General features: G+C 44.3%; 1 pseudogene; it reads left to right on the forward strand.

Annotated features, from left to right (window-relative positions):
- The first annotated feature begins 12,084 nt into the window (after positions 1-12,084).
- Positions 12,085-13,076, forward strand: LOC136452256 (1-aminocyclopropane-1-carboxylate oxidase homolog 1-like; annotated as a pseudogene).
- Positions 13,077-14,181: the final 1,105 nt, after the last annotated feature.

The following is a 14,181-nucleotide window of genomic DNA, read 5'->3' on the forward strand; positions in this document are numbered from 1 at the left end:
TTTATCTATACTAGACAGTCGAATTTGTTCTCATGTTATATCTTTTCTCGTTAAACTTATTGGCTCGATGCTTTACACTAGTTATATCCACCTAGCTGATGATGTTACTTATATCTAGGTGCATTGTACTTATCATCATAAATCAATCATGACCCGCGAGCGTCAAAGTCCTTAACAGTCAATTTTCTTCTCATATCGGCTATTTAGTTGATTTTCCTATTTGACTGCTCCCTAAAGCGGCACACTTGGAACTATCTTAGTAAAACTAGCATGTTCTACCCTAAATTACTGATGAACTTTCTCCCCTTATCAATTGTAGGTCAAATTGACTAGCACGCCCTTAGAAATTCAGTAGGATCGACCGCTCCTGCGTTGAAGCCAGGCATATCTCCATATCATTCTGGCTTGCTGCGTGTCCATCCTGACATGGCTACCATGTTTTCGCACTGATAGTCGGTTGAGGAATGAGCTTAATGTGCTTGATTTTAGTAACTTCACTAAAAAATGAGCTTGTGTTGTCCCTTGTATTGCATTGTAATATAAACCATGTTTAATTTTTGGTAATGCACTTAGGGCTTGTCTAACATGGTTAAGATAACCGCTGAAAAGTGTGTGAAGAAGCTTAACCTTGGATCAAACTTGACAAGCAACTAGAATTACTTTCAAGTATTGCATTGCATATGCATGTGTGTTGCTTTGTCGTTTCTTTTTGGTTATCTTTTGAGCACCTATTGTGTTTGTCCACAATTAGGGAGAGAATTTCATGTTCCTATTGGTCATAAAACCCTCTTTGTGTGGTCACATGGTGCTCCTCACCCCTTTTATTGCATATTTTCTTAAAAAGAATTATAGCCTAAGGCAAAATATTTTGAAAAATTTGAGGGTTTGAGAGAGGTCTCTCACATCAGTTCCAATTGGTGTTTATTTGCATCTTATTGAAGTTGGGACTTGATTGGGAAAAGGCAGTGTGAAGGAACTTTAAAGATTTGCTAGAAAACGGTGATCGGACACTGCATAGTGTTCTTCTAGCTGTCTGGTGTGAAGACAATCCTGCGTCCGATCAAACAAAGAAGAAGTTGCCAGGATCGACCGGACTCTACAGTGTGTCCGATCATGAGGCACGTGACAGTGTCCGGTCATGACTTGAGGAGTTTTGGACCTCTCTATTGTCGACCGGACTCCGTATGGCTATGTCCGATGTGAAGTGGGCCCTATGTCTGGTCAAATGAAGAAGAAGGTGTCAGAATGGATCAGACTCTGTTGTGCGTCTGTTCACGAGGGACCAGACGCGTCCGGTCATGACTTGAGATTTTTTGGACCCCTCTATTGTCGACCAAACTTCGGGTGGCAGTGTCCGGTCATTGCCACCGGTGCGTCCGGTCAGTTGAATCCACGTGGATCTAGATTCCTTTTCTTTCCTTATCTATCATGCGAGGGTCACTATTTATCTTCCCTTATCATGCCTTGACCTAGCCACGCCCGCGCCCATGATTGCTTCACGCCGCCACGCCATCGCACCCTCGCCCGTGATTGCCTCACGCCACCGTGCCACCTCGTTATGCCTGCACCTACCTCGCCCACAACCACGCTTGCCCAAGACACGCCCGTGCCTACCTCGTGCTGCTACGCCACTGTGCCCACATCTGCACTACCCTACCGTGCCTACCTAGCTACTCCTACGCTTCCATTGCCTTCGTCATAGCGCCGCCACGCCCATGCCTAGCTCGTACCTACACCGCCGCTTGCCCTAGTAGAGCCTGCAATGCACTACCGTGCCCTCTCAGCCACCGCACCACTTTGCGATGCCTAACCCTAGCCCTAGGCATATCCTGTCAATTCTTATGGTGCTCCATGATCCTTTCCTTTGCTTGTCAGTCGTAGGGATCGTCAGATTTCATCAGGTAGCAGGCCATCATTTTCAATTTCTCATCTACTACTTGCTTCTTAGGGTTACTCACCTCTAGATGAATATAGTGATTATTTATATTTCTTATCTATTCCATCATGCAGTGAGTCAGTGCTCTTGTGGTTGATTTGGCAGTTGTTAGTAAACTCGGGGCCAAGCCCATGAGTACGGATTTAGGCCAAGCCTCACGAGTGTCAGTCGATAGTTGTTTCCTATTAGTGGTAGTGACTCTCATCAGCTTCAGAGATGGCACATTGCAAGAATGCTGGAGGTGGTCCCAGGTGATGAGGATCAAAGGCCTCCTGCCTCGCCTGACTGCTCAGGAAAAAGGAAAGACGAAAAAGACTATAACGAAGAAGCGCAAGTTCATTGATGTTGAGGCTGAGAGAGCAACAACAGTGGTAGCCACCATAGAGCGAGCTGAGAGAGCATGGATCTAGGAGTGGTGTACGTATAGGTGATCAGTTGTCACCAACACAGAGGGCCGCCATCGAAAGGTTTGAAACTAGTCTTGGTAGTTCACCTAGGACTGTCATGCTTGGAGGACGGCGTGTCTCTTTAGAGGTGAGTTAGACTCAGGGGGAGACTGAGTAGCAGAGCAGATAGAGGGTACTCAGTAAGCAGAGTAGCTTGAGGAGACAGAGCAGGCAGCATAGCCACAAGCTTCAACGCTCCAGCCGCACACGTACTCAGGTGTCATTGAGGCCTGAGACACTAGAGGAGGGGCTCTCGTCAAGGGTTCACCTCCGATGGTTCACCTTGACCTAAGGGCAGCCATAGCCAGGACAGGTGCATCAGCTATGCTTTGTGTAATTTGAGGACTAGTTTCTGCCGAGGCAGGGATGAGCGTGCCTTAAAGAACTTCTACACTATGTTGTAGGAGCACTTTTATAATGCATATCTTAATAGTGGAGTTGCCTTCAAATCTCAGAGAGTCTGCTCCTTAGAGTCTCTTGTTGTAGCTATAGGCAAGCAGATCCATCCTCACCTTTCTTATCTGCCAGGCTTAACAGATCTTCTTGGACAGACTAGGTCGGTATGTTTCGTCATGGGTTCATAGTTCTACTCCTCTCTTTGGATTGACCTGAGGCACTAGATTCATCCACTTTGCTTTTAGAGGTCATGACTATAGGCTCTAGAGCTTGAGAGTTCAGAGAGATTCTAAGGATTCTAGAGTCCCTTATTCGCCTTCATGAGGTATGCTATGGACAGATAGAGCCTCCGAGACGTCCTCACGGTAGACTTGTGCCACCTACAAATCTTGTCAGACTATGCTTCATAGAGCCATTTGGCGAGAGGTTGAGCAGGACACCACATGATCTTACTCCTATAGCTTCGACTTCTTGATGCTATTATGAGGAGGACTCTGCTTCCAAGGATGGGTTACCATGAGGGCCTGACTCGCATTTAGCTATGGCAAGTGTATCATCTTGTGTCTTGGACTACTTTTGACATTTGGGATGTGATGCTTTCAGAGATGGAGGACACACTAGCAAAGGGCTTCAGAGGTCACCATTAGCTATCTTATGCTCATTAGATCATGTTCCTAATCAGAAAGGCAGTTACACAGAAGTCCCCAGAGACGTTGGTAGAGTGGACTATGTGCTACCACTGAGTTTCCATAGTATGACATGAGCCAGATGCTACGTCATAGTCGTGCGAGGACACCTCACTAGCTGAGCCATCGCCTAGAGATACCAGAGACAGCAACTCAGTAGGACGAGATCATCTAGGGCATCACAGCGATAGAGGAGGAGAAGCTTGATGCACAGTAGGAGGATGAGGTCGATAGTGACCCGAAGTGACAGCTTAGATGATGATTATTAGCCAATTCCATAGATGGCACCTCATCCACATGATGGAGAGGCCGGTGGCTCCAGCTCAACTATACCACATCCACCACAGATAGATCCGGCACTCATAGTTGTACTTATGTGGATGAGACTAGGACAAGGCATGCTAGGCACAGGAGACTAGCCGCTGCACTTGCTCAGGTTCAGACATGACAGGATGAGTTTTCAGCGGTGGCAGCAGGCCATGCAGCAACAGCAGCTCATGATTCAGCAGTAGTTACTTGGCTTCATGCAGCACATATTCACTACTATCGGGGCTAATCCTCAGCAATCTACTTTTCAGATAGGCCAGCCTGCTACTACCACTATAGTGACTCCAGCTATATAGCCTAGTGGGCCTCCGAGTCAGAGACAGCTAGCTCCTCAGATTTGCCTCACCCACAGAGCAGGTGTCTCAGTGGTTTGCTTCACCATGGATAGCTTAGGGTCCGCACTTTACTCCAATTGTTATGAGCTTCACTCTGACTTAGACCACTTCTGTGTTAGTGGCAGGACACCCTAGTCTCCAAGAGTCTCAGCACTACCTTCAGTGAGCTTATAGGGTAGCCTACACCTCCAGTATTTTGAGTTCCTACTCCTACCATAGCTGCTCCTATTACTAAGACTACTGAGACGATCCCGTCGTCTATTGCATCATCTAAGCCACCTCAGACAGTCACTCCTACACTTGAGGTTTTAGCGACAACGATAGTGGCAGATGTGGCTCCACTTCCTACAGTTACACCTCTAGAGTCATAGGCTGAGCCAGTTATTGAGCAGACCCAGACCGCTTCACCTTCACTTTCAGCGATAGAGGGTCAGACCACTCAGAGTTTAGGGTCAGAGGATGATGCTGCTTAGTTCTAGATCTCTCATCGCAACTCAGCACCCCTGACTCGACTGCTCCTGTCACGCCTGTCCGACCCTTAGGTTTTGGTGCTTGACACCAAAGGGGGAGAGAGGAGTGAGTATGTTAGATCTAGGGGAGCATTAGATCTAGGGGGAGCAGTGTGATTTGTTTCTTTTGGTCTTTTGTGTCTGATACTTTGTGCATTCACGTTTACTTTCGTGCATTGCATTACATACATGTGATGGTGAGACTTACGTGATATGTGTGCTCTCTACATTGATATACATATACATGTCATGTCACTTGGCTACTGCTCATTTGCTTTGCTTCCACTGTTTTACTCTGATTCAAATGAGCTTGACTTCATGTACTCATGCTTAATTCATATCTATTGAGTACACCATGTTGGCTTGGGTCATATAAGCATGTCTAACCCCTTTGTTCTTATTATCAAAAGCTTATATGAACCAAGCATGTTGAAAACCTCACTCATCTCTTCTACATACTCGAGGCTTGTGTTATCATCAATCACCAAAAAGGGGGAGATTGAAAACATCTAGGCCCCTAGTTGGGTTTCGGTGATTAATGATGACACAAGATTACTATGACAAACGTGTGTTTTGCTAGAGGCAATTTGAGTTAGGTCATGGTAATGGAAATTGATTGGGCAATCATGGTTGTCATGCCCCTATCGATAGAAATCATTTCAGTTTTCAAAGGATGGATGACAAGGTTAAGGACGGACTAGTTCTAAGTGTTATTTGGTGTTGGAGAGACACTTAGAGTAGTTTGGATCTTGTTTTTACTTTGGCTGAACTATTAAGGGGGGTATGGACTAGTAGCTTGACCTAGGTAAGTCTAGTGGGTTAGGTGTGGTGCACACTTGTCAAACCTAGCACTATGTAGCTCAGGAATAGCCCTAAGATCAATTGGAGGAAACTTCATTCACATAGGATTTCAAGTTGGAAGTGAATGGAGGGTCAAATGATTGACCAGACGCTGGTCTAGGTTGTGACCGGACACTGGAGGGTGAGTCAAGGTCAATTTATTTGATCAACTAAAGTCATCTGGTACTGACCAGATGCTGAGTGAAGGTGCACCGGACTGCTAGGGTACCTACATCCAGTCAACTCCAGAGAGGTTCTAGAGAGACTTTTTCTTGTCCGAACGCGTCTGGTGTGTGCTGATCGGACGCTGGTTAGAATCTGGTACCTAACCGAACACTGAATAGTGAAGTGACCGGACTCTGGGTGCCAACGTCTGGTCAACATCAGTAAGGTTCTAGAGAACGTTTTTCTTGATCGGACGTGTTGGGTCAGTGCTAACCGAACGCAGGTCAGAGTTCGGTCAGAGCTTAATAACTCTTTTCTGACATAGTGGTGGGTATAACTGACTGGAGCGTCTAGTCACCCTAACCAGAGCATCCGGTCATCCTGTAGAGTGATGACTCAGCCTCCAAACGTTATGTTTTGAATGAGGGGGTATAAATACTTACTCCACTTGTCCATGGGAGGTCTCTTGCCCATTTGTTCAGCTGAGAAACACCTTTGGTTTGCAAGGGAGAGCAAGAGCCTAGTTAGGTGATTGAGATTTGAGAATCCAAGATTTAGGACCTCATTAGTGCTTAGAGAGTAGCAAGTGTGCATCCACCCTTCTCATTAGGCTTAGCTTTGTCAAGTGAGAGTTTGTGCTTGTTACTCTTGGTGATCGCCATCACCTAGACGGTTCGGTGGTGATTGGGAGCTTGGTGGTCATCTGACGGAGCTTGTGGATGACCCAACTCAAGTTGTGAGCGGTTGTGGGTGATTCACCATGATGGAGTGTCGAAGAATCAGCTCGTAGAGAGCACTTGATCCTTGCAAGAATCAAGGGGGAGCTACACCCTTGCGCGGGTGCTCCAACGAGGACTAGTGGGGAGTGGCGACTCTCCGATACCTCAGGAAAACATCGCCGTGTTCCTTTCCCTCTCTTTACTTTGAGCATTTATATTTGAGCAATTCATTTCATGTATTTACATTCCTAGAATTGCCATGCTAGAGTAGGATTGGAACCTAAGGTGCAAAACTTTTGTGCTGTGAGATCAATAGAAACACATTCTAGGCACAAGGGATGAAGTGGGCTAAGTGTAGGGTTTAATTATTGAAAGAATTTAGAATTAGCCCAATTCACCCCCCCCCCTCTTGGGCATCTTGATCCTTTCAGCCATTTCTATTGAGAATACACCCTAGTGAAGCCTAGCCAATCCTCTCTAACTCATCTTGCTTGATTGATTCATCATTTGGTGAGATAGGAGAGCATCCAAGTGTATTGCTTTGAGTGATTGTATCTAAAGACACTTGGTGATTGTATTTTGCTGTGGGATTTGCTTATTACTCTTGGAGTTTGCCGACTCATAGATGGCTTGGTGCAGCGAGGATCATCGAGCGGAGGAAAGGTGATTGTCTCCGGCTCCAATCATGGTGATTGTGAGGGGTTCTTGAGCTTTCCCCGTGGGAGATCACAAAAGGCTTGTGGATCCTCATCTTGTGTTGGTTGTGCGGCACCCAATTGCAGGGTTAGGCATGTGATGCCTTAAGCACGTGAACCTCCAAGTGAGTGAATTGCCACAACAGGGACTAGCTTGCCGACAAGCAAGTGAACCTCTGTGAAAAATCTTCATGTCATCTTGTCTCCGAGGAATTCATTTGGTATTCATTGTGATTGATTGATTTTCACTTGCCACAGCGGTATAACCCTCACTACCTCTCTTGTATTTACATTCTAGTGTAGCTAAGCTCTTTAGTGTAACTAGTTCTGAGAGCTAGCTTGTGTCTTGTTAGTTTGGTTAGTGAGACTCTTTAGTTAATCTTTGAGATCTCACTAACATTAGAGAGTAGTGACTTAGCCTTTGTGTGACATAGAGATTATAGCAACTAGAATTATTGATAGGTGACTTGCATTTTTTGTAGGCTAGCGCAATGTTCGCTTCACCACTTAATTATCTAATCATATGACTTAAGTGTTGTTGTAGAAATTTTAATAGGCTATTCATCCCCCTGTAGCCTTTTAGGACCTATCACCACATCACTAAGCGCAATGCATATGCAAATGAACTCACACTTAGTTGCACTAGATAACCATTGCAATTAAAGATTTCCCCTCTTTATAGTATAATTATCTATCCTAAACCCAGTCACGCGCTCTATTGTGTCTTGACCGGCAAAACAAAATGGCCCTATCAAATATACCTTTGCCTTGAGCCCATTTTATTTTTCTCTTTCTTCTTTTTCAAGTTGGAGCACTTGATCACCATCTTTTGGTCACCTTCATCACCATGACCATCATCTAGCTCCATCACTTGGTGTGTACCACCATATCTCATATACAACACTTAATGACAAGGGTTAGTACACTAGGTTTCATCAATTAGCCAAAACCAAACTAGGGCTTTCAGGTGGGGGGAGCAGTTTTTTTTAGCTTCTAGCGTGGGGTGTAAATGGAGAAGCAACTCTTATTGGATCCTTACCAGAATCTAGTTGTGTTTGACGTCGTTTGGCTGTCGAGGACCAATTCTCAAGGAGAATCTAAAGCTCATAGGTTTCCCATACGGCCCCTAATTTGCAATAGATTCAGGCCCAATCTATCAAGCAAGAATTGGTGTTTACTATTTGCAACTTACCTCCTGTAGAACTTAATACAATCTGATTTACCTTCCATCAAACTTTGCCATAAGTTTGAATCTATTTTCTAGTACACCAGCATACATTCTCTCCCTCACCTCCTCTATATCTCCATCCCCTGGTATGCTGGGGCAGCACCCATGTAAAGATCTGAGCTGCTTCAAGCAGTTGTTTCGTTCAATGAAGTAGGTCGAGGGAAAAGTACACCAGCATACATTTTCTGAAGGCTACTCACCATAAAAGTAAAAATCTCTACAATTTCCTGATTTTTTAGCTTTCCTAAGCAATAAATGTCACTTGCACAAAAGTTGATTTGAGTTGGTACTAATGAGAACCTAGTAATTTGCAAGCTACACTTGAGACTTGAGAAAGAAAACCAAGCAAGGTACATCCTCCAAGCTCCAATTGAGGGGCCACCCACATGGGTATGAACTTTGATCCTTGTAAATATTGTGGGTAGTTCCTTAAAGGGTCTGATACCCGCTACTCTCAAAACAAAGACCATGGATGTGTTCTCCCCTGATTGGGGTTTTTATTATTTTTTAGAGTTGCTAAAAAACTCGAGTTCATGACCACTCCTATTGTAACTATGAAAAATGTACTCTACCTTGATTCAAATATTTAATGACTTCAATTTTGAGTTAGTATTGGACTGCTTCAGGAACCAATTGGGCATAAAACAAACTATATGTAACAACAACAGTAAGCTGAGTATCGTTTGTACCTATTTCACTGTAATCCTTCTTCAGAGCTTTATCCTATTGTTTACATCACATCTTCATTAGTTTCATTTGATGATGTTGCACTTTTTTGAAGGAGTTCACTATCATTCATATCTTGATACTGGAGGAGATAATTTTGAGCCTGCATCATTTTCTGAACTCCATTTCTTTCAGCCTCTTCTACAGGCACCCTAATCTAACTCCCTTCAAATTCATGGGCCTTGTCTTCTAATTTGCTTTCTTTAGATTCTTTGAATTCATTGGTTTTCCCTAGAACATCCCCACTATTGTTGTATTCAGGACTTGGGCAACCACCCATTAGTTCTAGTGAAGCCTGCTGAAAAGAATTGCCATTGGCAGACATAACTACAAAGTCAGATTGTAACAACAGTGTAGGAGCAGGACCATGCATCGTCACCATGTTCCTCTCTCCACCTGTACTTGCAACATCTCCACCAACCACAGTATCAGGGCTATGTTGTATCAACGGTACAATAATATCGTTCTCATCTGTTAGCATTAGCTTGTGTAGGAGCAGGACCATGACAAAAGAAATAGATTTGTCCCAACGCCTCAAACAGACAAGAACCACATAGCATTACAGTTGTAATCTGAAATGTTGACATTACTTGTTCAGTTTAACTTAGATTTAAATATACAAAAAGGTTTGTGTGTGGGAGGATAGCATACCTTGTACCATATTAGCTTGTATTCCCAAATGGTGTCATACAATGAGGAACTGGTTCCAATGAAAGCAGTAGCAGCAACTATAAGCTGGCTAACCACTATATCTGTCATCCTTCAACTACATAGGGTATTGAATGTCTATTAAAGTTGATATAAAGCCAATTAGTTGTGCTTGTGCATATGTATGACTTGGGACCAAATCTCAGAAACTTAGGAATAGAAAAGAAATAAGCTAGAACAGCAGGGATCATGCTCATAATAAAAGCTATTCCAGACTCAAGACAGAAAGTTGTATCATAGTTTCTCTAGCCAATAAAACCAACTAAAATATCCATTCAATCCAAAACCAATCAAAACCGAGATAAAATTGAGGATGCTTTTGCAATCTTTTACACCCATATTAATAATCCAGCAAAGATTGGAAGCGACTAAGAGTGTGGATGAAATACACAGGAGCTTCCTTCTATCAGAATCAACATTTGCAATTCAATAGATTGTTTTCCTTCAAATCTTTAATCTATTAACATATAAGTCATCTACATACACTATTTGTTTTATCACCTATTCCTCTATAATGTAGTCAAATATTCTATCGGTTTTTCTTCTATTAGCTTACCAATTTTTACTAGATCAGATACAATAAATAACATGCAAGTCAAATTCATATATATATATGTATACACGGTATATAGAATACCATATAGTAATGCTATGTATATAACAGATTTATTTTTAAGAAATCCCGCGTCAACGCGCGGGGTATACTTCTAGTTGTTGGGAAAATGATTCCCGAATAGGTTTAGAAGGGGAGAGTCGAGAGAGAGTAGAGTAGGCGGTGGCTAGGGTTTGCAATATGAGTGGGTGAGAGAGTGTCCCTTCCCTCATCCTCTTGGCATTGTATATAGGCAACGGTAATTTACAAGTAACCCCTTGGTGGGAGTAAAATTGACAAGCCACTACACTAGCCCCTATTGAGCCTCTTCTAGGGGGAGTTGGCCATATGAATATGGGCTCCCCAAATAGTATCCTCTCAGCTACTAGGTTATGGTCGGTACTACATGACCGAGTAGATGCTTGAACAAGAAGAGGCAAAATACAACTCAAAACCTTGTTGCGAGGATTGCCCTTCACAACCTATACTGTGCACGCCTCACTAAAAACTCTATCACAAAATCCCTAGTGGACAAAAGGGGGTGGAGAAAAGAGCACACGCACGACTCTATCCTATACATGTTCTAATTCCCGTGGCTTCTAGCCCCAAGTGTCTTTGATCTTTCGGATATCTTCACCTTTAGGATTTAGATGGAAAGATAATTTCATAAGCTAACCAAATGATTTAGTTTTAGATCCAAATTCCACTAGAGTCAAAGGAAATTGTCGAAACAAGTCAACGTCTAGAACTTAGTCGGGGTGTTGCGTCACCATCTTTTAGTTCGTTAGGATCGTGTATCATCTTTGAGCCCGTTAGGGGGTGTGTCCAGGAGAAGCGATGACCCTTAGACCTTATAATCAGTGACCACCGCCCTCGTTAGCTTTTGGGTTTTTCTTTAGATCAATGTGTCATTGAATAGTCATTGTTACCGGTTTGTGAGACCCCAACTTCGAGTGCTTAATCATATATCCGCAATCACTTTATTTGAGTTGTGTTTTATCTTGTTCTTACTTGTGTTTTTCGATTCGCTACAGGATTAGCCTTCTCAGTGTGGTCAACCAGATTGTGACACGGTTGACAACCAGAGAAGATATTGTGCTAAGGTTATAGGGTTCGGGTCTTTGTGATCTAAAGCTAGATCGGTGTGTCACTCTCCACCAAACCGATAGTTATCTTGAACCTAATGGAAGATCAGAAACCCTGTCCCTGTCGCCATGGAAAAGTTAAATATGTCCTTAAGGACATATGCTCTCATCTCCATTGTCGTTGGATACACATCAGGATGGGTGCACTATCCAACGATAATAGGGATGGAAGCATATACCCTTAAGGAAAAAAAAATTACGTCCACCATGCCTAGGCCCAGTCACTACGGGCCATGGCTAGCCCAAGCCCGGGCCTAAGCCTTGTCAAGCGGCCCGAATGGCCTTTTATAGTGAAGATTAGCAGATAACTAACCGCTGTTGGTGCTAATTTCTAACGACATTGAAATATCCATGCCAGTTTGTACAATAATGATATTTGTTTTCACTACCGGTTTAAAAAGATTCTCAATTAATCTGGTAGTGAAGCGTAATCAGTGCTAGCTGCATAACAACACGTAGTGATTGTCTATTCTACGATAATATAGAAGTTTATAAGTTGCATGACAACTTTATATAAATCATATAATAATAAAATAGTCGTTTGATAGTATTAATTTTCTTTCCCCCGTCGGTTGCTTCTATGTATAACCACATCTTTCTTTTTGCCTTCCTTCCTCTCCGCTGCCAGCAATCCAGCAACAGCACGAAGAAGCTAGCTTTGGCCATCAAGGATATGGCTGCAGCCGAGGACTACGACACCGCGGCCGCGGTGGCCGTGTTCCATCAGTCCCGAGTCGGCGTGTGCGGGCTCGTCCAGTCCGGCGTCAACGCAATACCACCACTTTTCCTCATGCCCACCTCGCCATCGCCGCGGTCACCCACGACCACGGCGTTCGCCATCCCAGCCGTCGACCTCTCCCTCCCGCGTCGGGACACTGTTGCGCTCGTCCGCGCCGCGGCATGTTCGTGCGGCTTCTTCCACGTCATCAACCACGGCGTCCCGGCCGGCATCGTCGACTCCGCAGTGTCCGCGGTGAGGGCGTTCCACGAGCAGCCCCGCGCCGTCCGCTCGGCGTTCTACTCAATCGAGCCCGTCGGCGGTGCTGTCACCTACTCCACCATCCCCATCGCGCCACAGCAGGGCGCTCCTCTCCTCCCCTGGCGCGACACGCTCCGTGTCCGCTTCGGCCCAGGGGAGCCCGACCTTGGTCGCCTACCCGCGGCTTGCCGGGACGTGCTGCAGGAGTACCAGCGGTCGCTGACGGCGTTCGGGAAGGAGATGGCCGGGCTGCTGTCGGAGGCGCTCGGCGTTGGGACAGAGCGGCTGGAGCGGGCGATGCAGGTGGAAGGGTGGCTCATGGTGTGCCACTACTATCCGCCGTGTCCGGAGCAGGAGCGGGTGGTCGGCAGCCTCGAGCACACCGACCCCAGCTTGTTCACGGTGCTGGCACAGGACGGAGTTGGTGGCTTGCAGGTCCGCCGCGACGATGGGGAGTGGGTCGACGTGGTGCCGGTCACCAGGCGCGTTTCTGGTCAACATCGGGGACCTGCTCAAGGTACAATACAATCTTATCTGGTGTTCGTATAGCAGTTAGAATATGCCATTAACTTATGTTATCTTTGCAAATAAACAATTATAAGATGATCTCAAATCAAATATACTACTTGTACTAATAAAAACGAATATTTTAAGTTCTACTAGGAGTAGATTAATTAAAAGCAACGAGGTGTCCTCCTTACATGCTTCCTCTAACTCATATAATTTTTCACCACATAAACCAAAAAAATGTATAAGAGCAACTCTAATAATCCTCTCTATATCATTTCTTATTGATAGGAATATATATATTTTTTAAAAATGCTCTCCAACATCTTCTTTAATTTTTTGGATTTTTCACCGGCTAAAAATAAAGAGTGAGATTGGCTCCTCTAGAGTACACAAAGATATACAACAGTTGTTGAAGTATGAAAAGATAAGAATGATTTTTATTTAAATAGCTCTTCAAATAATAATTTACGCTTGTTTGCTTGGCTAATAAGTCCTGACTGAAAGTACTGTTGACTGATTTATTGTGAGAGAAAAATATTATTCGTTGGCTGAAAAAAAAACGGCTAATAAGCTGAGCCAACAGGAGTCAGAGAACGGGCTTAAGGATGCTACGAGGCCGTTTGGTGCCGCACTGTCTCTAGTTCTGATGCTGCAGAAGACAGAGCAAGAGCAGATGCACCAAAATCGCTGCTCCACCTCCGTATGTGTCCGTCCGATAAAACGGTTTCGGCTAGTCCTCCAACCCATCCAAAAGCGCTCCTCTGCCTTGGCCATTTGGTGCGCCTCCGGCTCCTCGCCAGTACGGCACCAAAGAGCAGGAAGCAGAGCCAGGATTAGAGATGACAAGTGGTCAGGTAAGACGTGGGTGGAGTAAAAATCCACCCTCAATGACACCCGCCATATTTGGCTACACCCGCCTTTAACAGGTCTCGGGTCACCCGTGGTTGTGTTAATAAGAAGCTAACATACAATGAAAAAATTACAAAAAATATAAAATTGGAGAGAAAAATAACACATAATTATCAGCTTCTCATTAAAAAAATAAATCAGAAGTTCACACCAACTTAAATATAGTCTAATACATATTATGTAGATAATGTAGTATATACAAATCATCCTAAGCTTTACATAGTCTTGCGGCAAACATTAGCTCTAGATTTCTAATAGGAGGGGGATAGAAAAAAAAACATATGTTTCAGACCCACGGATCACCCATTGGTGAAATATGACACCCGCACA

The sequence above is a fragment of the Miscanthus floridulus genome, chromosome 5, assembly GCF_019320115.1.
Source record: "Miscanthus floridulus cultivar M001 chromosome 5, ASM1932011v1, whole genome shotgun sequence".
Taxonomy (NCBI): domain Eukaryota; kingdom Viridiplantae; phylum Streptophyta; class Magnoliopsida; order Poales; family Poaceae; genus Miscanthus; species Miscanthus floridulus.